General features: G+C 41.6%; 1 long non-coding RNA gene across 1 annotated transcript; it reads left to right on the forward strand.

Moving 5' to 3' along the window:
* Positions 1–8,535: 8,535 nt before the first annotated feature.
* LOC111812089 lies at positions 8,536–24,857 on the forward strand. The gene is made up of 3 exons (XR_002817684.1): positions 8,536–8,546; positions 17,252–17,256; positions 24,769–24,857. It is a non-coding gene; the product is annotated as an uncharacterized LOC111812089 (long non-coding RNA).
* Positions 24,858–24,873: the final 16 nt, after the last annotated feature.

Here is a 24,873-nt window from a genome sequence, read left to right on the forward strand (position 1 = left end):
AGAGAGAGAGAGAGAGAGAGAGAGAGAGAGAGAGAGAGAAAGGGATTGAGAAAGAGTGGCAGGAGGGGGAGGACTCAGGGTTGGAAGAAATTACAGTGTGGTACCTGGTACTATTTTATGGTGTTATGCGTTCTAATGGCCATGGGGTAAGTGTGGTCACTTATTTTAAAGAGGAGGAAGCACAGACTCAAAACTGTGAACTGAAGCTGGGCATGGTAGTGCACGCCAGTAATCCCAGCACTCGGGAAGCTGAGGCAGGAGGATCATTACAATCCAAGACCTGCCTGGGGACAAATTGAGCATAAGGTAGCTGAACTGCCTAGTGAAAAGCTGTCTCAAAGAGCAAAGCAAAGGACCAGAGATTTAGCTCAGCAGTATATTGCCTGCCTGGCAAGCATGAGGTCATGAGTTCGGTTCCTGGAACCAAAAAAAGATACAAAACAAAACAAAAAAACCCTGAACTCACCTGCCTGCCCAGGTATATAGTAAACATGTGGCACATTGTAGTATATGCATTGTACTTTGTAATCTGCTTTTTTTTTGTTCAATTGACAATATGATAATATAGTCATTTATTTAATAGATATTTATTAATTAGCTGATATGGGTTATACTTGGCGTCAAGAGAATTTACACATAATGCTAGCCCCTGCCCTCCTGGAGTAGGAGAAAGACAGTTGACAAAGCAGATATGTATGATCTGTGCTCTGTGATGTAAGCTCAGAGTCTCGTGCGGCACACAGCACCCAACCTCATCTCAAGCTGAGCCACATATTTATTTAGCATCATCGCCTTCAAAGAAAATTTTATTTCAGAGTCCTTTTAAGACTTATGCAGAAGTTAAGAGTGTGCAGAAAATTCTCTTAAAGCTATTACCCAGACTTATGTCATTATCTGCCATTCATGTGGCATGTTTGTCCCAACAAATGAACCAACAGTGACACACTGACCATCAACTAAACTCCATACTTCTCATTGTATCTCCTTAGCTGATCCCTAATATCTTTTGTTTTTCTGGCTCAGGATTATACCCCGAGTAATCCAGTGTGTTTGGTTTTCGTGTTTCCTAGACATTTCTGGTGTGTGACAGCTTTTCAGAATTTCCTTGTTCTTTTGTTTTTGAATGACAATTTTGAGGAGTACCAGCCAGGATTTATATAATATTCTTCAATTGAGATTTGTCTGATGTTTAACATGGTTAGATTGGTGCTGTGGGTTTGGGGATGACCCAAGTGAAAAAATGAAGTGGTATTGTCGATGTGTCATGTCAAGAGCATGCGCTTTTAATATTGATTATACTGATGCTAGCCTTGATCATGTGGTCGAGTCTTGTGTGTCTGGTTTCTACGTCATGATATTACTTCACACCTCATATTTCCTAACGTGCTCTTTAGAAGTCGCTAAGTATAGCTCAGAGCTAAAAGCTGGGGAGCAACACAAGTGTCCTTGAAGGATTAAACAGACTGTATTTTTACGCTGTGGCTGTTTCTCAATTGATTTACCCAACTCCCTGTTGATAGACATCACAATTCCGCATTTTACAACTATTACGAGCAATGCCAAGTGAACATCCTTTACAAATATCATGAACCCTCCAATTTCTTTTAGAAAAGAATTCTGTAACATAAATCTGAGTCAAGAAATAAACCATTTTCCAAGCATCTTTGGATTTATATTTGTGTATTACTCTCTAAAAAGTTCTAATACCTATTTAAACTCACAAGTGCCATTTCTCGTGAAACCATAGCACTGTTGGACATTCTTCTTTTCAATTATTTGATGACTGGTTAAAGGGAGAATTTATCCATACAGTAGGCATTTGATTAAAAGAAAAAACATAAGAGTCCTATTTTGGTTGGGGGAGATAGCTCAGTGGAATAAGTGCTTGCCTGGCAAGCACAAGGTCCTGAGTTCAATCCCTAGTACCACCAAAAAAAAAGTCACATTTTGTCTGAAAAAATCAAAATAATATTTCTTATCTTACAATGAAACAAACTCAGTTCCACTGGAAAGTTAATTCAGTGGTTATTTGATGGACCATGTTAGGCAGGTGAATAGTTTCTACTCTCAAGGTATTTCAAGGCAGGGGTGAAAGCAACATAAGAAAGCTCAAATTATTCCTGCAACTCAAATACTACCTAAAATTCAAATTGTACTTACATTTATTCCATTAAAAATTCACAAAGCACCTCCTTACACTATCTACATGACTTTTCATGCTGAAAAAATGGTGAAGATTGCTTGAAGTATTTTTGTAGTGCTAAAATTTATTTAACATGAAATTTAGAGACCTACATAGATGGAGAGGTTATTGGTGCATGAAGGAACCTACACTCCTAACAGAAATTGTTTATGTAAATATTGGGCTCTGAACAGATCTTCGCTGAAGAAACCTGCCTTTGTGAGTTCACAGATGCCAAATGGGAGGTGATTATGACAGAATTATGAATTCCAAGATGTACCGTTACATGTGCTTGAGTTTAGATTCCCAAAGGGACCAATTTACTAATACTAAGTGTATGAATGCTAAATGGAATGTGGTGAAAACAGAGCGCTGCAGATTCAGTAAGTGTAGAAGTGAATTTTAAATAAATAACAGTAATTTGGGTCTTTGAAAAGATTGGGATTTGTCCCCAACCTTATTCTTATTGGGCTTATATGAATGTGTTACAGCTAAGGTAAAATAGAGCAAAACAGAAAACATTGTCAGAAGGTATTAACAGCATCTACACATTCTGTTGAATCTGATCAAGAAGAATTGATAAGAAATTGGAAATCATTTAGATATAATTAAAGTCTAAATATTGATAATGAGTCCTTTCCCAGGGGGACATTTTTAGCTGTTCTTTAGTAAATTCAATTACTTTCTCTTTGGTTCTTTGCACTTCCCTAAATGAAGGATGGTGCTGTTGGCAAGGCTGTTGAAAGCATGTTTAAATCAGTATTGCAAGAGGAGAGGCAAGAAATTGACCCATTAAGGTAAGGAAATGTGTGAGGTTGTGGCTCCTCCCCTCCATCCTTCAGAAATGAACTATTTTGTGAAGTTGAGGGAGTCTATCTGCTCAGATTATATGCTGTCTTCGGTTCTTGACTTTTAAGAGCTAAAGACTTTCCAACTTAGAGTAGGGAGGACAAAGACCTCTGACTCATGTTGTACAGCGGTCCTGTTTTAGGCTCTAAATCCAGTTAAAATTTGTCTTAGTAGTACAGGTAAGCAAGAAGAGGAGAGATACTATAGTCATTGTTGTAATGTAATTGTAGTGGTCAGTAGTATGGCTTGAGTTCATGCAGTGAGCTTTTCTTTTTTCCTTTCTCTTTCTCTCTCTCTCTCTCTCTCTCTCTCTCTCTCTCTCTCTCTCTCTCTCTCTCTTTCTTTCTTTCTTTCTTTCTTTCTTTCTTTCTTTCTTTCTTTCTTTCTTTCTTTCTTTCATTGACAATGCTCAAAACATACCCAGGGAAATAACACCTGGGTGTTATTCATCAATAAAGGATTGATGAATAGGCAACCCACTTAGTGGTGACACTGTGTTTTGGTACTGTGTTGTAGAATTTGTGGGGGAATGATCCTAGGCTAGGGATTTTAGGCTGAAAGCAAACAAAAAGGACCCAGGAAAATTATAATTGTATGTGCAGACTGACTCTTTATGAAGGTCACGTCTACTTTCTGAGGAAGCTGAGAGAATAAGACAGTTTCATGAACTCTTCGCATACATTCTATGAATTGAATTTTTCATTGTTTCTTTGTTGATGTCATTTGGTTTCATTATGCTCTTATTACCAATCAGACAATTACTATTAAGTTAATATTAACATAAGCACATAGTCAATAATTTGGTGAAGATGAGATGCTTTTTTGTTGTGGTTCTTTTCAACACAATAGCTGGATTCCTGAAAATTCTCAAATGGAAATCAACAGTGCACCCAACCTCTCCTCCTCCCTTGAAAACTGCCTATTGAATAAAATATTCCAACTAATATTTTTAGATATAAATGATCTATCATCTCCTTTTGGAATTTTTAAGCAGCTAATGGTAGGGCTAGAACATTCTTTTCCCTCTTTCGTGTAGTACCATACGTAGTTCCTTGCTCTAACGGGGTTTGTCGCATGGGTATGGCTACTCCTTCTGTATGTCTTGAGTCCTTCATTACAGAGATGGCAAAAAAGGAATGAATGGCAGAAGAAAATAGATGGATTCAGGGTAAAAGAAAATACATGTTTTATAAACTAATGATTAAATGAAAAAAGATCTGCACAATTTTTATAGATTCTATCAAATCACTATTTACATTTTATAAATTTAGATGATTAAAGGAAGCATTCATGTGGAAGTGGTAGGGGAGATTCTATGAAAATAAAGTGATATGAAATATATTTTCAAATTTATATATGTAGGTCAGAACACTTCTACGTGAATGTAGAAGAGAGGTGATAGCTTAAATGAGCAAGAGTCTTTTCTCCCTTGTTACAGACAAAACAGGACACTTTCTTAAAAACAAACAAGTAAGACTAGCCCTTGAAGGTTCTTATTTTATTCTTCCCTTATTAGTTATGTCACTTTGAATTTCAGTATTTTTTAGGGTAAAACTAGGGTAAGAACACCTTCTTTTAGAGTTGTCATGAAAGTAAAATTACAATATTGGGTGTAAAGTTCCTATCATCAGGGGTTGCCATTGTTAGTATTGAACTGGACTCTGTCTAGCTTCTAGGTTTGTGGCATTTATTAGTCAGCTGTCCCTAATCTTTTCCCTGTCTCCAGTTTTCAAATCAAATAGAAATTTATTTCTTAGATAATTCTCAAACATAGAAGAAAAGATACAGAAACTTCTGAGATGCCCTAACCCCACAGAATCCTTTCCATGGTGGTCTCTGAAAAGTGCTTTGATTCTTTAAAAAGAGAATGCACAGTTACAATATATAGCTGTTATTTTCTAGACATTCTTTGACCTAGAGAACAAGAAGATAAGATATACATTTCTGAAGATGCTCATTTCATTTATACTTTATTTTTGCCCATCTGTCAATGCATTATTCTTCAATTTGGACTGAGCCATTTTGGTATTTCAAAACAAACAAACATATTTTGAAACAGCACAGAAATATGTCATTATGGATTTTAATGTGTTTACTATGCTTTATTTGGGAAGATTTTGATATGCAAAGCTTCTATTGAAATGCGGAGGAGGTTGCCATCATTGATTTGAGAACTAAAAATAAGATGTAGTCGTGTACTCCTTCCTTTTTTTTTTTTTTTTTTTCTTCATTATTTGAGTAATTGTATGGTAGAGAGCTAAATGACAAGGAAAACAGAATGTTAAAAAGCAGCCCTGGGTAAACTGCCCAGGCCGGGCAATCATCACTATGGACCCTATCCAGCCCAAAATAGCTGTGCCGAGCCTCTGTGCAGGCGCAACTGTGGGGGCTTCTCCCCAGCACCAAGGGGGCACCCGACTGGCATCCACATGATGCCTTACAGCACTGACAGAAAATGTTTGCTAGGCAGCAGACACACCATCTCCTGGCAGCTCTTTCTACCCTGGTACAAAATAATGTCCCACTAAGAGGGAAGGCAGGTTTATATCCCCATTATTGTCTTTCTCCACTTCTCTGACCTCTTTGTCTAACCTACCCAACACTTCACTTCTTCTCTGTGCTGTTACCCTCTGAAGCAGCCTTCTCGTACTTCCTTTGGCCTTGCAAACTCCTTGTTGTCCTGAACATCATCCCTTCCTTGTTGTCCTTGCACCTGGTCACTCTCCTTGCCCTTAGCATTGTAGGTTTTTAGAATCTCTTTTTCCATCTCTACTACAAGCTCCTTGGAGGAAGCTCTTATTTGTTGCTGAATAGTCCAGTGACTACTGGCATAACATATGTCATATATGAAGTGTGCAATCATTTAACGAAAGGATGGATAAATGGGTGGCCTAGAGAGTTACTGGGTCAGGAGATGAAATTTTCCTTTTAAGTGTGGAAGTATCTCTTGGTTCCTTTTCCTTCGATGAGGGACTTTTCATGGTTCCTTAGGCTCCATAAAAGTTCTTGCTCAAGGGTGCTAAAATTAAATCCAAAGAAAGAACAAGAATCTATACTTAGCAGAAACCTATTTTTTCCCCTAGTTTTCCTGTCTGCATGTACTTCTTCTACTTCCCCAGTGCACTTATTTTCTTAGTGTTTCTGGAGCCTCGATTCTAGACCTCATAGGACTCATTTTGGCCATTCCAAGCCTCCCGTGTGATATAACAACACTAGATAGTTTCTTTTGGACGTACCTCCAAGTCCAATTTTGCTTATACTTATTATTCTGGCTTGCAAAATCCTATTGAGATGAATGGGATGTTTTTCAAGGCGCTTCCCGTTGGGACATGGAGAAAGGGACTGTTCCTAAATCATGAGAAGTTGTATAATTGAGTGGACTGGGATGAGGAGGCAGAAACTATCACTATATACCAGCTCTGCTCTTCTTCCATGAAGGGGGAGTGGCAGAGAGATTGCTTCTGTCCCAGCAGTGAGCTTTTAACCCTTTCAGACTTGGCCAGGGTGTAGAGTGGTAGAGGAATCCCCCCAGTATAAGTTTATATTCAGTGATTGACAAGTCAACTGTACCTTCCTACCTTTCTGGAAGGACGGGCAGAAATTTTACTTAGCAAAAACAGTTGAGAAGAGTCAAAACTTACCTACGGCAATTTTTTTCTTTCAATACAACAGGAAATTTGTGAGCAAGGAATAGGAGCTCTTAGGTATGGCTCACAGTTCTACCTCTGGCTTACTGCCGAGTTTTACTTTGGGCAGAAGTGATAAAGCTTCTTGTGCCAATTTCCTGGTACAGAATGGGATTAGAGGCCTTTTATTTGCATCTGCACGCATTGCTCAGAGGTATTCCGAAAACCAATCAGCTCTTTACACTGGTGGGAAAAAGACAAAGTGAGTGAAAGATGGAGTTTTGGAAAACCTCCATAGAGACAGTAAAGGTAAGATGAATCAGGAGAGGACCCAGAGGGACACCGGGGTATTGTCATGTTACACTATCTCCAGTTCTCTGCTCTTCTCTGTGCCAGAGAAAAAAGGAGTGGTTAGAAGAAGTCTCATCATTCTGTGAACCTTTAAGTTTGTGGTGTGTTGCCCTTCTGTGTTCTCATCCTGGTCTTGGGTCTTCTTAGCGACTTCTCATGGAAGATTCTCTTCCTTTCTGGCCACTGCCTAGAAGGCCGGGCTTTGTGTTACCCACTGCATATGGTCTGTTCTGGGATCCCGCTTCTTGCTTGCTTTTACACAATTAGCCTACTTATCTCTTTCTACTTTCTTATTACCTGCTTGCTCACTACTTTCCATATATGACTGATTGCTGTCAAGGTTTGTACGGAAGTCTAGTAATGGTCTGAATGAGACTGGCTCTGAGTGTATGTAGCTCTGTAACTTAATAGTGCTAGGATCTTAGGCCAATTCTTGAACATATTTGTGTAAAGTTGGGTGAGTAAACATATCTATCCTTTGTAATTTCTGCTAATCTGTGGTTTTATTTTCATGATTTGACTCATGGGCAGTCACAAATACTGTCAAAATTTTTTTAAATCTAGAAATAAAAGATTCATAGCTTTTAAACTTTGTTTCAATTGTGACATTCTGAGGGTGTAACGGACCTCATGCCATACTGCTCCATCCCACGTGGGATACAAGTCATCTGTTTGTCAAGCACACTACATGCCCGCTTAGGTATCCTGCAATTTCAGACATCCCCTGGGGGTCTTAAGACATATCCATTATTGACAAAGGAGTGTGTGTGTGGGGGAGGATTAGGCATACTAAAATATCAAAATAGTTTTAAATAGTATTAGTACAAGGGCTGGCCAAATAGCTCAGTGGATTAAAGTGACTGCAAGCAGGGAGAGGGGCTAGGGGTTCAATCCCTGGGCTTGCCATGCTGGCCCCAACCCCAGGGCGCTCTGAGCCGACAATTGAGACTGGGCGTGGTGGCACGTGCCTATAATCCCAGTCCTTGAGAAGCTGTAAACAGATGGATCATTATGAGTCCACTCTAGTAGTGAGACCCAGAATACCCAGTAGACCCTTTCCTAAAATACAAACAAACAAAAAAAAAAACAAAAAAAGATACTAAGTACATAGTATATTTTAGTACAAGATAGCACTATAATTATTTCTTGGAATTATTTTGGTGGATCAGTTGTATCTAAAAGCTTTGTGATGATATTTGCTTACTTAAAATCAAGCAAAACAAATTATACTTTTTCTGCATGTGAGAATGAATTAATATTTCAGTAAAGTCAATACTTAATATTCTGTAAGTTTAACAGATGCACTTCTAAATAGTCTTCCAGGTTAAAAACAGCAGAGTATGTAAGGCATTTGAATTATCTTTTTCCAAAAAGAAAAAAAAAAAAAAAGAACTAAAAGACTATGTATATATCTGGTGCATATTCAGATACTAACGTGCTTTGCAATTGATTTGAAGGTACATGCCTAAGTGTTTCATGAGACCCTCAGCTACCATAATGAATAGACAAGGACGTGAGCTTTGAACTCAGGTAGCTGAGTGTCAGTCCTGAGCTTGCAATTTACTATTTGTGTGATGATAGGCAAACCATTTACATTCTCAGTGTCCATTGGTGTTCTCATCTGTAAAACAGAGACAGTAATGCCTCCCACAGGGTTTGCCATTATAATGAAATGAGATACTGCATGTAAATCATTTTGATGCCAGGAGTAAAGAACGTATTCCACAGGAAAAGCTGCACTGCTTCTTCCGGAGGGGTAATATTCACACTGTAGTCTACACAAACAGCATCCTTCAGATTTATGTTATGGGGATCCTAATGCACAAATTGAAATCTACTAATATTGTCATGATGGTGAAGGTAGGACAAGTACCACAAGTACCTGTGAGCCGGAAATACATGACAATTTGCTATTCTTCTGCCAAATGTATAAGCAGAAACAAATTCACCCAAAGTAGTATATTAGATTTTATCATATATTATCTTTCTAACTCACCGATTAATACCAGGGGTGCTTTCCTGAATGTGTGTTGCATTTATCAATGATCAGGATGATGACTCTTACAAAACTTAACAGGGGAAAGAGCAGACGTCATCTCTTCCCATTGGATATCCTGGTTGCCAGAGTGTGATCCAGGCACGTGGGCCTTGTAGGCCATTCTTTCAGGAGGTAGCGCCAGGACACCAGTAGTATTTTGCAAGAAGGATCCTTGGCTTTGCCTGTGGAGCAGAGAATGTGATCCCCAGCTGGGAGCCAGACCACAAGCATGTGAGCTGTGCCTGGAGCTTGGTTTCTGCCCAAGTACATGTAGGGGAGTGGAAAAGACAGGGAGCCTTTGTGAGGTGATGCAGCTCACATGCAGAGGCGATTTCTCCAGGTCTGCTGTCACACTGTACCTTAGTCCAAGGAGAAAATGCAGCAGCAGCTGTTTCTTGACCTAGAATCTCCTCCACTGGAGAAGGATTCCACTCATCCATTTCCAAGATCTGCGCGCTCAGACAATCCGTTTAACCTGGATGTGCCACTGTTTCTTCATTTATAAATGGAGGTTTATAATAATTGTTTGGCCTGGGTTGTAGTGTCTGGCCCACAGTGGTTTGCCAATCAGTGTTTGTTTCAAATGCAAGCAGTGTGGTTGGCTTCCCCAGCATGGGCTATGCATTGAGCTATGTCTCTTCATATTTGAATTCGTCCACAGAGAGGCTCAGGCGACACTGTTAGCAGGAGGTCAAATGAAATCTCTCTACCATCTCATGGATCAGTCTCAGTTGTTCTAGACAACTAAGGGTTGATCTGGCGCAAAAGGCTTGGTATATTTTTTTTAAGTGCAAAGCTGAATGAAAGAAACATACAATGCTGTTGACAGGTCCTGCTACCTCAGTTATTACTGTACAATGTCACCGTTGATTCCGACCCCACTGAGCACAGTCAAAGCTGGTCTATAGCTGTGTAGGGGCCTTTTCTGCTGTAGATGTCCTCTTATTTATTTGCCATGCCACCATTCTTCTGCTCACCCCATACTAAGTCCATGCTTCTCGAGGGCATTTAGCAGGACAGTATAGCAGGCACTGGGTTCCCAAATCCATCCTTCCCCCACTCACCCCAATGGGGTTTGTCATATTTCTGTGGGTGTTTATGGGCACCTCCTTAGTGGTGACTGCCCCATTTGAAAGGGAAGATTTCAATAACTTTGAACCTCAAATGGTACCTTCGAACTTCTCTGTTCTGGAGTCTCCTTATCCCTTACATCAATTTGATCACCTGTCCCTCACAGACAGCTCTGCACGGCAAAGGACACTGATAGTCATTCTGTTTGTTCAGCCACACAGGACACAGTGCATCTTTCCTTGATGGCAGTTCTGCCTGTGGGCCTCAGTGTTACATAACTAAAGAAAGACTTGTGCTGCCTCCCGCCATGCATCACGCGGTACATGAATGATTAAGCGATGATGTAAAACTACATTGTAAACTAGAGAAAGCTTACATTTTCTATAGAATGTAAGCCATAACAATTATTACTAAGTGGGTAAGGATATTTTATACACATGGTACAAGCACATCTAGCCCTAGTAAACTTCAGGTTCCAGCCAAAATATGGCTTGAAATAAATTATGTTTTTAGCACTTAAGAATATGCCAGGGCAGTAAGCTAGTCTCCTTGATATTCATCTATGGTTCTTCTTATTCTTGCATCTTCTGTCTTCTTCTGTCAGCTATTCTCACCTCAGTTACTTTGTCTTCAGCCCCAAAACCTCTTAGCAAGCATGAAGTGAGGAGACGATGGCCAACGATCCAAGCAAGGTATAGACAGGAAGAGGAAGTTGCAAAAAATGCACTCCTGGAAATGAATGAAAATAGTGGTAATAATACATACCAGACAAACATACCAAAATATATCTTATCTAATTCTCAAACAAACAAAGGAATTTCTTTTCACACAGGAGGAAAAATGGATGGTGGTGGGAGACTTCAGGGACGGGCTCGAGTCCACAGGGCCCTGGAGCAGCAAAAGAAAGAGGCCAACTTCTTCTTTTGCTTTCTGCTGCTGCGCTCTGCCTCCATTCTGGAAAGAGACTGCCCCCCACTTTGAAAAAAAAAATGGCACACTGCTTTCAGATATTTTGGCACCAAAATAACTGGGAAGAAACTCCCGGCAGTGATTCCAATTCCATCCTGCTTAGTGTTGCTTTCTCTTTGGTATATCCTCATTTTTATCCCAGTAGAGGCACTACTTAGCAGGAAGAGTCCCCACCTGGTCAGGAGGCATGTCTTTCTGCTTGAAATACCTGTCTAATGCCAGCAGCTTACACCAGCACTTCTTCAACTCGCAGACCCTGCGCCTCAATGACCTTCCCCTCTTCCAGTTAAGATGCCATGGCCCTTGTCAGGGAAATCTTAGACCACTCTGTGTCCTGAATGGCCTTAAGTACACTAGCAAGAGTACCTGTAGTCCTGCCCATTAGAATTCTAGGTTCCTTAATTGAGTTTCAATAACATGTCTTTCTATGAATGTAATTTTGATTTCTTGGGGCTTGAACATTATTTGGTCAAACTTCAAAACCAGTTTGTTTCTGTTACCTCCATCATAAATTGGAATCTTTTGTCTGCTGCCGTTTGTTGGTTTCTTCTTTCATTGCCATTAATTTTCCACTTACATGTAATTTTTGTTAAGCTTTTCCTTATTTATCTGTGTTTTCTCAAAGATCAAACTAAGCACCCAAGCTTCAGCTGATTAGCTATGTGAGCCTAGAAAACTTGCTACGTGTCTCTGAGCTTCAGTCCTTGCAGGGGAGAGTGGCATTGCCTCCTGGCAGTCAGGAGAAGGATGACCTAGATCGTTCCCAACTATGTGAGGTAGGCTGAGTCTGAGTCCGGACACTGTCTGTTCTTCTCGCTCATCTCATGCATTGAGATCCTTCTGCGAATCCTTTAGTCTTTATTGACTGGTATCTTTGGATTTTATCTGTTCCCTATAACTTTGTATAATTATTGTTTTCACTTGTGCAGCTTGCTCATTTCGTTTATTTAGTAAATGAGTTGCTTTGCCTTCTTTCTACTTGAGTACTTCCACTACCATCAACCTGGTGGGACCACAATTGCTATTTCCTCTGTCCTACAATGTGTCTGACTTCGGGCTGAGTGTAAACCATTGTCTCAGTAATTCCCTTTAACAACCCTAACAGCTGCATAATATTTTTCTCATTTTGTGCATAAGACACCGTGGCCCAAAACAGCAAGGTAGCTTTTCTGAGGTCATAGGCTAAAGAGCAGTGGGGCCAGACTCTGGACTAAGATATCTCTAACTGCAGAGATCATCAGAACTTTGTTGGTTTCCCAGGAGCTATTATTTATAGAGCACCTACCACTTATTAGCCACTTAGCACATATCACTTTTTTTTATTCCCATGCAGTCTTGTAAATTAGGCATTATTTTTCCATTCTATTGCTGAGGACAATAAAGCTTAGAGAGAGATGTTAGGTAAGCATGCCAGAGGCACGCGGCCAATAAATGTTCTCAAATCCAATGTCAGATGACCTCCCTTCTCGCTTCCTTTCTGCTCTCTGCCTTGTGAATGAATCAGTAAGTGAATGGGTCACCTTCCTTTCTTCCTCTTTTCCACTATTCTTTGCTTCCTTTATTTTCCTTCTCAAAATAAAATGTGACTTTACTTTTCAAATTAAAAACCTAAAACACGTCGAAAGTTACGAAAGAAAGTATGCACAAGAGAATACAGAAATGCCCAAATAGGACCGAGCCAGGCTGGAACAACCTTCCGCCCAGAGGTGACCACTTTCTCCCCTTATTCCCTCCCTCTTTTCCTGTCCTTGCTTTTGCCTCTTTGCCAAGAGTCACATTCCTGCTGGCCTTCTTCTAGCAGAGACTCCCTTTGGGGGTCCGAGTTTCCCTCCCGCAGTACTTGGCATAACGTGTGACACGCACATTTGCAAAGCTAATCAACTGTGGAAGGGACAGAGAGTCCCAGCACAAGCCACGAGAGGCAGCGACCTCCACCGCTGCCAGTTCCCTTTCCCTAGTCCCAGAGGTGGGGCGGGCAGGCGACACCCTGTAACTGAGCCCCAGCTGCCCCTCACTGTGACTGTGGAGCAACAGAGGCCCTAGCAACGGAAAATGCCACAGGACACTCCACGCGGCGGCATGTGCCGGGCGCCTCTGGGAGCCCTTCGTTCTAAGCCAAAGTTCAGCTGAAGGGCAGTAGCCAAGCCAGGGAGTCATGTGGCTCTCATGTTGGTTAGTGTGTCACTTTGAACAGCTCTTATCTGATATTATTATGACTAAGTCAGTGCTGACAGCAGGGGACAGATTATAAGGGTCATGTGATGATTATTTAAGGCTTCACTGAGTGCCTTGCGTGGCTAATATTAACCCATTCTTTCCAGAATCACTTTCCCATGGGACTTTGTCCCTTGAGAGTCTGAGCAGGGAGACCAGGAAAAGGCACACAAAATCCTGTGCATTCCTGCTAGCTCCCATTTGGAGGGACTGTGAGCCACGAATTAGGTTTGTCTCTCTAGCTTGAATGGTATATGCTCTTTTAGCTTAAACAAAATCAATGGTGAGGGTTGTTCATATTTCAAAACCTTTATTTTTTTACACCTTGTACTAAGAAAATTCGGTGCCTTTGTTGTTGTTGTCGTTAAGGTTGATCTTTAAGATATTAGAGAGCTGCACTGAAGTCCTAGCTGGAGAAATAGTCCTTCAGTGCTGTACCTAAATGTCAACGGGGAGAGGGCGTTACTCCCCATGAGATGATTGGCATCTTGCATGGTGCAAAGCAAGCACAAGAAATGCTGTTATTTATTATTTATATGCTGCCCTGAGAGTACATGGAATGGCACAATGGTAGGCAGCTGCACAAGGCTGTGACACCAAAAGTCAGATTCAGAGTAGCTCACACGGCAGAGAGGGATTTTGTCTGCTTGAAGTCATGTGCAGCAATATAAATGGTCTTTATGTTTGACTGAAAAGGAATTTCAAATTTGATTTGGAGACATGCAAGTAAATAAAACAGAATGGGTGAAAATTCAGATGTTATCATTGACAGATGCCTAGGCTACTAAAATACAGACATGTTCAGCGTGGTACCCAGGTATGAAAGACAATGGTATGGGCAGACCTGCAGCAGGTACTGGACAACAGCCATGCTTCGAGGGGCTCTTTGAGTTTAGGTTCTTCTTATTACTCTGCAATAAAATGGAATAATAATAATGCCACCTTCATAGGATTGTTAAAAAGATTTAATGAGAACAGCCTTATAAAGGCTTAGCCTAGGGCAAATGAGTGCCTCATAAAAGGTGCCAGGCATTATCTGAGTTATCATTCCTGTTATTGTTATTATCTGTAGGCAAATGGTCTACAACAGAAGGCAGCAAAATTTGAGTACAAACTTGAAATGTTGACATTTCCAGGATGATTTCCACCTTGGGGCCACTTTAGCCTTTTCCTATACAAGGTAGAAATTGCCAATCTTTCTTCTTCTCTCTACTGTGAGTTGTATGCTTCTTCCTTACAGTAAAGAGCCTGCTACCATATCTGTCAACAACATCAGGGGTTCGCGAGTTGCTGCTGTGGGAGGACCAGGACCACTTCCATCCCTAACTGGAGGAACTCAGGAGGCAGCACCAGCCTCAGTGAGCCCCACAGTTCAGCTCTGGTCCCAAACTTGCATATTCTGCTCAACCTTACAGTGATGTGTGGTTAACTTGATCATTCAGTGTGTGTGCTCAGGCTGCACATTCTTTGGCTCACCCTTAGATCACATTTTAATGGGAACACATGCTTGAGAATTGCATCTTTTCTTCTCAAATTACTCCTCTTGGTTTTCTCTCTAGCACAGGTAGCATGATATGTCATTTTACAGCAATGCTTTAGTGCCTTTTACAGATTGGTGCTCTGTGTACTTCCTCGGTTGACCTAACCTTTAATCATTTTGGTCTGCTCCTTATTCTTTATTTAACAATACTTGTTGAGTGCTTCTCTTGTGCCAAGTGCTTTTCCAGGGCCTGAGAAGACGGTAGAAAAAGAGACCAGAAACCCAGAATAATTTTGCTACCTCCATTCTTCCACCAGAAATTGTGGAATTCTATTTCTAATGAAATTCTACTCTGTGGGAGCTGTGTACAAGAACAATGACCCTTAGAGGAAGAAAAACCCAGACTCTGAAAACAGAGCAGATGCTTTTGAACGATGCATGAATTCTGATTGGTCAGATCAGAATTGATGTCCAACTGAGATGCACTGTTAAGGTCAAGTTGGTCCAAAGATTGAAATATTAGTTAGGGAAGAGACGCCTGCACAGACCTTCTCAGAGCATGTACCTTGGGGCTGTGCCTTTGCTTCTGGAGTTCCTTGGCTGCTCAGTGTCCGGCTACCAAAGGCTTAATTTCTGTCATAATAGAGTCTCTAGGGCACATTGCAATGAATTTGTGCCCGTTTTCATACTGAATATTAAATCTATGATTGTTTTCTAGTAGAGATTGAGCCCAGCAAGTCTTTTCATGCTGAGCTAAACCGTTTGCTGTTTCTGCTTTCTTAATTTGGAGACAAGGTTTTGCTAAATCACCACACCCTCCAAGAGGGGCTCACATCCCTCCTGCCTCACCCTCCTGGATGCTGGAATCACAGGTGTGCCCAACCATGTCTGGCCCTGTGAGTGTTTTTTAGTTATAGCCCAGTGTCAGTCCTGTGAGCCAAATTTCAGCTGGGGCAGTGCAATGCAAGTGAAGACTCTGGCTAGGATCAAAATTGTATCCCTTTTGATTTGTGTGGCATTAGATGGGTTATTGTCTCCCCAGGATGCTAAGGGCTAATGCAAGGATAAATTAATTCAGACATGTAAAACACTGAGAGCAGTGTCTCAACATGATAGGTGTTTAGGAAAAATTACTTATTCATTATTCTATTAGTAAAAAATTGGGGTGAGCCCATGCTCAAGTCACAGAAGATTGGTGTCAGAAAATGTGAAACGTCATAGATTTCAGATAAGAAATAACATAAAGGAACCATGTATCTTTTCTTGAGGTGGGAATCAAATACATGAAGCTGCTGGTATGATAGTGTAGCTCTTTGAAACACCCAGGTGTAAGATGTGTGCATGTAGGTGTTTTGTTTTGAGAGAGTTAATGTAGTAAATACATATTTATTGTTATGTGTATGGAATGTGTGGAGCTGAATAGCTCAGAGCTTTTCTTTTCAGTGAGTTTATTGTCCAGAGGTTTAACAGAAGCATAAACTAATGAGTGTAATAGGTTGGGTTCAGCAGTAGAAACGAGCATCAGAAACTAGAGGAGTTTTGAGCAGGTCTCCAGGGGTCAGTGAGACATCCTAGAAGAATGGATATCTTGGCTGATTCTTATTTATTTGGTACAGGGTCTCACTACACAGCTCAGACTCATAGTGATCCTCCTGTCTCAGACTCCCCAGTGCTGGTATTATAGGTATGTGCTACAATGCCCGGTTTTGGTGGTCAGCATGGTGTGCTTGGAGTTCTGGGTGGCCCGGCATGTGGTATCAGGGATTGAATCCTCGACCTTGCACTTGTCAGGCAGGCCCTTATACTGCCAAATTATCTCTACAGCTCTCTGAGCTGATTCTTAATGAAAGAAGAACCCTAGACCAAGAAAAAGGTCCCAGGAAAGGATATCAGGAAGCATGTGACCTAGATATGACAGTGGGAGTGGGACACTTGTGAAAGTTGGAAGCAGGAAGAGATTTAAGGTCAGGCTGGAGGTGTGGCCAGGGCCAACTTGGAGAGGGCCTCCCTGCCTTGGTCAGGAACCCCCTGTAGGTCAGCACAGAGGAAAGGAAGGGGCACACAGGCAAGGAAGTAGTGAAGTTTGGCCCCAGTTGTGTTTTCGAGAAATCCCTGGGTGAGAGGATCAGGGCTTGAACTTAGGTATTTATAAGGAAGGGAGTGAATTAAAAATGATGAACCATTAAAGAGGAAGCCTTCATATTTCCTCTGAGTGGATTGTTTTGCTCCTTTCCAACTGATCCAGAGCACAGAGGCAAGAGAGTTTGGGATGGACAGTGAGGTCAATTAAGGTACATTTTTAGTTTCCCTGGACCTATAAGGTATTAGTGGTCAGCAGCAAGCAGGCTGGGAAGGTGCAAGGAAATTATCTGGGCTGGAATTGTAAGTGCCGGAGCAATCACTGAAATGATGGCTGTTCAAACTTAGAGGGACAATGAGATGCCAAGAAGAACAGGAAGAGCTAACAGTAGGCAGAGTCCAGAATCACACAGAAACTCTTTGTTACTTTTCTCTTGTTGCTGAGACAAAATATCTAATGCCCAAAATTAAGGAAGGGAGGGTTTATTTAGCTCACAGTTTGTGGAACTTCAGAGTCAGCTGGATCCAAGACAGAGTGGCACATGCCAAAGGGAAGCAGTTCATGGGGATGGAAAACAGCAAAAGCAGTGAGAACAGAAAAGGAGCCACGCACAGACCTCTTTCCTCTTTTCCACATGTTCCACGCAGGCGACCAGCCCCGGGGAGAGGGGTAGCACTCGCACCCAGAATCCCATCAGCATTCACAGCCATCACCCCTGCCTTAGACTGAAAATCAATCAGAGGTCTAGAAGCTGGGCCCATGACTGCAGGAGGCTCTGGGGCACATCTAGACACAAACCATCACAGATGCCAATGTCTAAGGGAGAGGACTCTAGAAAGCAGAATCTAAAGAGGCTGGAAAATCGGGCTAATAAAGCAAGACAAAAATCAACTTTAGGAGGGACTTGCAGAAAAACAGCCATGTGAAATTAATGCCACAGTCATAGCATCACACTTCTTCGGTGACTTTAGGGTTTGCACCTTTGTGCAAACTGCCTAGATTAAAGATTTCTTAAAAATTTCTTAAAGATTTTTTTCTAAGAATTTTTCTTTCCTTGCTTCTTTCTTTTTTACTATTAGGTTTTACTTAAGGTACCTATCTAGCACTATACTGATTTTTGTTCCCTTTTTGCCTGTAGACTAAATCCAAAGTATAAAGTGGAGCATGAAAAGTGATCCTATTGTGTCTCCCCACACCTCACCCCTCCAATGAAAGCTCGACTCATAAAACCTTTCATTTGAGTCCTGGATTGAGTTTAGGTCAATTCTTCTTTTTAACTGAATCCATTCCATTTTCTCTCATCATCCTTCAAATATGTTCCTTTGCTGCTTTTCACATCCTTTTACGGAATGTTTGTCCTAAATCTCTTTTATTTTGAGTGGCACTTATAAACTGGAGTCTAGCACAGAGCAGATGTATTCATTTAATAGTTTGCTTTGATGGCTCCTTTAAGAGGCCTTATAATCTTTATATTTTACCATTGGGTTTGGAATTTTATGCTCCTTTAACAGGTGTATTACCTTCATCAGATGTTTTCATTTTAAGCTATTGACTTATAAACACATGGCCTGCGGGGATTGGCATGCAGACAATTTAGTCTCTTACAGATTTATTCTCTCATTCATTTTTGTATTTAGTGCAGGGAACCCTAGATTGATTGATAATGACAGTTCATTGGTAAAAAAAATGGCTCTTTCGGTGACCAAAATAAGTGTTTCCTCCAGTTGACAAAGGGTCAAGGAAAGATCACTCATATTGAGAGGATTTTTTCAAACATTAATTAAAAACAAAATGGTTTCAGGCCATATTTAGCTCTCCAGGTCTGCAGTTTAGGAGAAAATCGGGCTTATCCAGTTCTTCTGAGGACACTTGAAGCTTAGTCTTTGAAATTCTTCCATTGTTCAAGGCTTTCCCACTTATCTAAAGACAATGTATTTGACTTGAAATTGATGCATCCTGCTCCTATGCACCAGGAATCCATAATGGTCCTATAACATGCAGGAGAGGGGGAAAGGCTGCCCTCCTGCATGGTGTACTGAGGGGGCCTGAGAAGGACACTCTTAAGTGAAATCTGGGTGGACTGTGGCCAGCAGCCCCATCCTTTGTGTGATTCAGGGAGGTAAATAGGGGGGGATTCAATTAATGATTAGATGAACGAGCCAAAGGCATCTTCTCTTAGTAAAGAATGGTCCCTCCAGGGTTTGGTGCTGCACGGAGGTTTGGGTATACAAAGCAGAAACCGTCCCACAGCCTTCTGACCTGGAGTGTTCGCAAGGAGAGATTTAAAATAAAAGGGTTTTCACTTTTTGACTTGGACAGCTACTATAGACATTAATTGAGGAATTCTTTCTGCAAGTGCCTGGCAGTCTCTGGAAAAGGCTTAGGGCATCTTGTAAGAAGGGTAGAGCAAAGCATTGGTCAACACAGAGAGGGATGATAAGTAGCTCAAGACAGCCCTGCTTGGGGTCCAATGTACTTTGTAGCATTGTAAAATGAACGTGATGATGTAACCCACCTCCTATGACTGATTCTCTTCCTTATAGAAGCACTAAGTGATCCAACATGCTCTGACATCGTTTCTAACTGTGCCCAGGAGGGGCCAGGACTGAGCCAGCATTGCAGTGGAATCGCCCAGGTTTCCTGGATGCAGAAGGGTATATCCTCTTAGTAAAGAATGGGAGGATCGCCAGCCTTGGAAAGAAAGTATATGACTTCCTTTTGCATGCTACCATGTGATCTGTTAGGAGTAAACAAAAGAGATGTGACCAGAGCAGGGAGGATGACAACATGAAGCAAATCTTGAAGGAAGGAGTAGAGGCACTATTATTTTCAGAAAGGAGGCTGGAAAATTGCTCTGAATGTAAACATTTTAGGAAATATTTTATCTTAAAGGACAGAATGTGATAGCTATCTTCCTTTGCCATCTTAGAAGGTAAAGTTAAAATTTTGCTTCAGTACAACTGGAGCATTTTTGTAATCTATTTATAGATATGCATTGATCAAGGTACATACGTTCTTTCCTTCTTATTCTTTTCTTTTTTCTTCCATTTTATTCTAGTATCTCTTTGATGATTTCCTCTCTGCCCCTTTTTTTAGTTGATTGGTACATTTCAGGTATACATAGATATTCATCACAGGGCATTTGTACCTACATGGGTTATATTTTGATTCCTCTTTCCTAGTAGTCATTTTTAAAAATGTTTTTGGGAGGATATCAAAGCTATTTGTGAAGTAAGGAGTTTCCCTATAGAACAATGAATTCCTTGAGAGGAGCGCCCATGGGTCTTGCTTTTGGCTGTAATCACCAGCATCCAGTCCTCGTACTGTGTCTCTCATGAGACGCTCATTTGGTGAATCTATGAGTAAGAGAACGAATGAAGGAGCAGCTGAGCAACTGAGGAAGTGATGAATGGACAGACAGATAGTGGAATCAAATTGTTGATTTGATTCCAAGTCAGTGCATCAGGTGGATGGCGAGGATTCTTTGTTGCCTCTGCTGACTTGTATGAATTTAAACTCTTGACATAATTCTATATCTCAGTGTACTGCCTACCCAGTGCCTTCAGACATAGTTTTTAATTCAGGAAACCAGGGGAGAGTCATAAGGATCTTTGGTGCAGTTTTGCAAAACAAACAAACAACAACAACAACAAAAAGCAAAAAGCAGTCAAGCAAGCAAACAAAAACCTCAGTGTACTGGAGGCACTATTATTTTCAGAAAAAAATAAACTGGGCTTGAGCAGCACCAGAGGAGTTAAAGGCAGCCAACAAAATGAAAAACAAAAGCTCCTGGGGAAAAGTCAAGAACCAGAAAATGCAATAGTTAGCTGATAAAATGTCTGCTTCGGTTTCGGCCAACCTCCCTGAACCTTGCCCTACTGCAGTGGCCCCCAGTAGAAGTAGAAAAGAGGTGCCAGTGATAAATCACCCTGCCACGAAACAGCACAAACTTTAGTAAATTGCGTGTGGAGGCCAGAATGGGGACAATAATGGTGCAGCAGGGGCCAGCCAGCAGGCCCCCAGGGGGGTGGAATATTTGTCCCTCCTTAGCCACAGGATGCCTTGTGCTCATTCATAGACGGAAAATGAGTTGGGCGGATTTCATTGAAGTATTCCATTGTATCTGTCAAGAGTCAACCAAACACTCAAAAAGCTAAAATGCTGGCAGACATCCTCTCCTCAAACCCAGAGTCAGAGATTTAGTGAGGATGATCCTGGTCAACAGTTACTTTTCAACATCATGAAAGACAAAGGAAAGCAAACTAACTGAACTCATAAAACCAATGTCTTAAAACTTGAGACAGTTTAAAAAAATATTCATTCCCAAAGCAGCTTAGCTGTTGTGGGAACATATCCAATCCTCTGCTATTACTTGGGGAAAGAAAGTAGGAAAAATCCTTCAATTGTTATAGAAATTCAGGCCATACCTGGATGTGTACCTGCATATTTTGGTGAGGAAGTGAAGTTGTCTAAGAGATGTTCCCTTCTTGATGCAACGGGATGTCGAGGGCTCCCCGTCCTCTGGTGGATGCCGAAGCAAAGTAATACACTTTTCTGCACTGGAATCAATTTCTTTTAGAGTGCCAAACACCTAGTCTATAAGAGGCCTGATCCTAACATACCTACCATTTCTGCTGTGCACTGAGAGATCAATCCTGTTTATACACCATGTCCCCTATCAGCCTACAACTTCCGTAAGGTCAAAATCCATTTCTGATTTCCAGGGCATCTTTCTCTGCTCTGCCCAGCTCCTGGCATGGGAAGAACACTTAGGAACATAGCACATATTCAATAAAATTTGTGGAATGAGTGAATTATATTATCCCCTGTTTCTATGCTCCCTAACATTTTGAGCACCACACTAATTTGGGGTCCTGTCTAGGCATTCTACTTAGGTGAATGCTATATCTTGCTTTAAATCATAGAACTATTTTTTGTAGGATTGCCTTTTCCTTTTATGAGCTTACTATGAATAATTCTTCCTCTCTTACAAACTAAATCACTTAATATGCACCAGTAAACCACCCTTGCTTTTAGGAGCCACCCCTGTGCCTTTTCCCACACACTCCAGAGGAGCCCCTGCGAAGTGTGCTCATCTTGTTAACCCCTCCCCTTCTACCTGCCTGTGCTTGAGGAACTCTGAACATTTGCAGACAGTTCCCTTGTTGTTGCCAGTGAAATGTCAAACAAAATGGTGTTCGGTGTGCCTGGGGGCTTTGCAAGAGGAGCTGCCTGACACCCTGGTGTAGGCTGCATAGTGCATTTTTCCCATAAGGGCAGCCAAATCCAATCCCACTCCTGGCTCTGACTAAGAACTAGAGCCGATGCTGGAAGAAACAGATTTAAATAACAAGGTGTTTCAGCCACATGGTTTTCTCTTTTGTGGAGACTTTCTGCGGAGCTGAAGAATCTCTTCCCATTCAATTCAATTTCTTACACACACACACACACACACACACACACACACACACACACACACACATCACCACCACCACCACCACCATGACCACCACCACCCCTGCACTGCCCCACTTACACTTGGTTATCTAAGGACAAGAGTTGGGTTGTTTACTATTTTCCCAGGGTACAAAGTCTTGAAGAGTTTAATTGTGGATGTAATCTGAAGAATCAAAGTCAGCCTCATTCCTCAGAAGAAAGGGGCGAGTGTGAGAGAAAGGAATTGGTCTTCTCTTCCCTGAGCCCAAAGCACTGTGGCCCACTCCTTTCCCTTTGAGAAAGGAAGTGGGAGGGGCGGGTGGGCGGTGGGAGGACTCAATTGTACTTTTTATAGAGGCTTCCCTGATCTTCTGAGTTCGCCTTAGTGGCTCCTGATTGTTTACCGAGGGGCCAGCTCAGCTAAGCTCTGCAGCTGGTCTGTCAGCAGGGAGGTCCTTCTGCTTGGGACAGGTTCCCAGTGCTGGCTGGAACTGGCTTGAAGAATGGGTGGAACCTCTCTGTCTCTTCCTAACAGGAGCAGTTGTTCCAGCAGTGAGGCGGGCACCACGAAGGCTGAAGCTGGGGACACAGCACTGTGGGACGCGGGACCTTAGCCAAAACGTGCCCCGTTTTATGTTTTCTGAGAATGGGGGCACAGATGAGATTAGGGAGATGGGAAAAAGACGGGTGGGTATTCTTCATAGAGAAGATTAGGGCTTCAGAGAAATCTAATGGGAATGTCCAGGGACTGTGCCCAAGTCAGATCACTCAGGGACAGGGGGTGTTGCTGGTCCCTCTTGGGCTGCATTTTCCTAAGTGCTTTGGGAGCCGCTGGCCATGTCCTGCTTGCTGGGGGGTAATAGTTTAATGGGAGAGAAAGGCAAACCAAGGTCTTAAACAAGATATAAACAAGCTACCTCCCTGAACACCAATATAGATGTTGAGCAAGGTTCCATTTCTGTCTTTTCAAAAGGACTTAGATCAACTCAGCAGCCAGCGCAGCTCTTCAGGAAAAGGCCTGGTCCCTCCCTGAGCTAGTCCATCGCCTGCCATGCAGAACACGGTTCGGAGAGGGGAAGCTTCTCTGCGCTTGATCTTAACCTATACCGCTGTATTTACGATGCTCCTTTGAGCATTGTATGTTTTATCTTTTCAAATCAATAGATTGTTTTTGACAGATTGTGATAGGGTTTCTTTATGCATACCACTGTTCTTGCTGAGTTAAGAATTATAGTGTGGAAAGCGATTTCATTTACATTTGATCCTGTGTGGGCCTTACGGGTCAAATAGAGCGCGCCAAACCTTTTGAATCTCTGCTCTTTTCTTAGCCTCTCATCGGCCGCTGACAATGCCCGTGTCCCTGTTCCCATTGTCTTCTGGAATACTCACTCGGGCTTCTCTTGTATCCTCTTAGCAGGGTCTTTTATTAGCAAGAACCTTACCGCGCTGATGAGATTCTTCCGATCTGATCCAGGTTTCAGGTTCTTTTTCTTTGTCCTCCATTTGTTCTCTGTGTGCTCTCCTAAGCTACTTTATCAGGGCAGAAAAAAGGGAGCGCATTCCATCAATAACAATATTTTATCTAGGGCTCCCGACCAATTAGTATAAGGACCATCACTCAAATCCTGTTTTCTATTACTAAGAAGGTGGACTTTTTGAAAGGGCCGAAGCAAGAGGAGAGAATCACTATTCATTTATTGGGAAGTTAGAATAGAGAGTAAGTAAAAGCTGAACTGCCTCTCAAGGGGATTTACAATTCACTTCTTTTTTAAAGGGGAAAAAAAATCCTTCATTCTATTAGATTAAAAGAGATATTGCAAACTGCACAAGTCCTCCCTGAAGCACAATAGCCTCTAAGATGTGGAGAATCATTCAATGGTAGTTTGATTTGAGACCTTAGAGATGAAGAACCACTTCTCTATTTTAGGAATGGAGAAACTGAGGCATGACATATTTATTTGCATGATTTTATCCAAAGTGGGAACCTGTAAAGACAGGTTATTAGGGCTCTGAGACTGATCCTTTCCCATTTCAGGCTACAAAATTTATTTGGTGAGTGTTTTGAGGTCGCTACCAATATACTTGGTGCTGTGCAGGCTTAAAAGAAGGCAGAAATGCCCTAAAGGAGCTTCATGGCTTTGTTTTTGAAAATTAAAATATTCAAATTAAAAAAATCAGAGAAGGGTAAAGATTGGTATGTAATCTAGTGCTGCATTGTGAAGGGCAGGCAAATGCATAGATCAATATTAGTCATATTGGGCTGTGATTTATAAAATAGGTGGACCCGCAGATAAGTCACAAGAACCAGGACAATACAGGATGATAAACTTAAATGCTTATCTCCATATTGGGATAAAGAGATCTACCTGGCTAAACGGATGTATTCCTATTTTAATATTAGGAGATAAAAATATTCAGCACTACTCCTGATAGTCATACATAATATTTGTGAGGGCTGACCAGACAGGTTAGCGGGTTAAAGCTCCAGCTTAGGCAGGAACAGGGACCAGGATTCGATCCCTAGCATGTGGTGCCGGCCCCACCCCCATGGGGTGTGCTGACCGGGCATGTTGGTGC

This window comes from Octodon degus, unplaced genomic scaffold (genome assembly GCF_000260255.1).
Source record: "Octodon degus isolate 3935 unplaced genomic scaffold, OctDeg1.0 scaffold00006, whole genome shotgun sequence".
NCBI lineage: Eukaryota > Metazoa > Chordata > Mammalia > Rodentia > Octodontidae > Octodon > Octodon degus.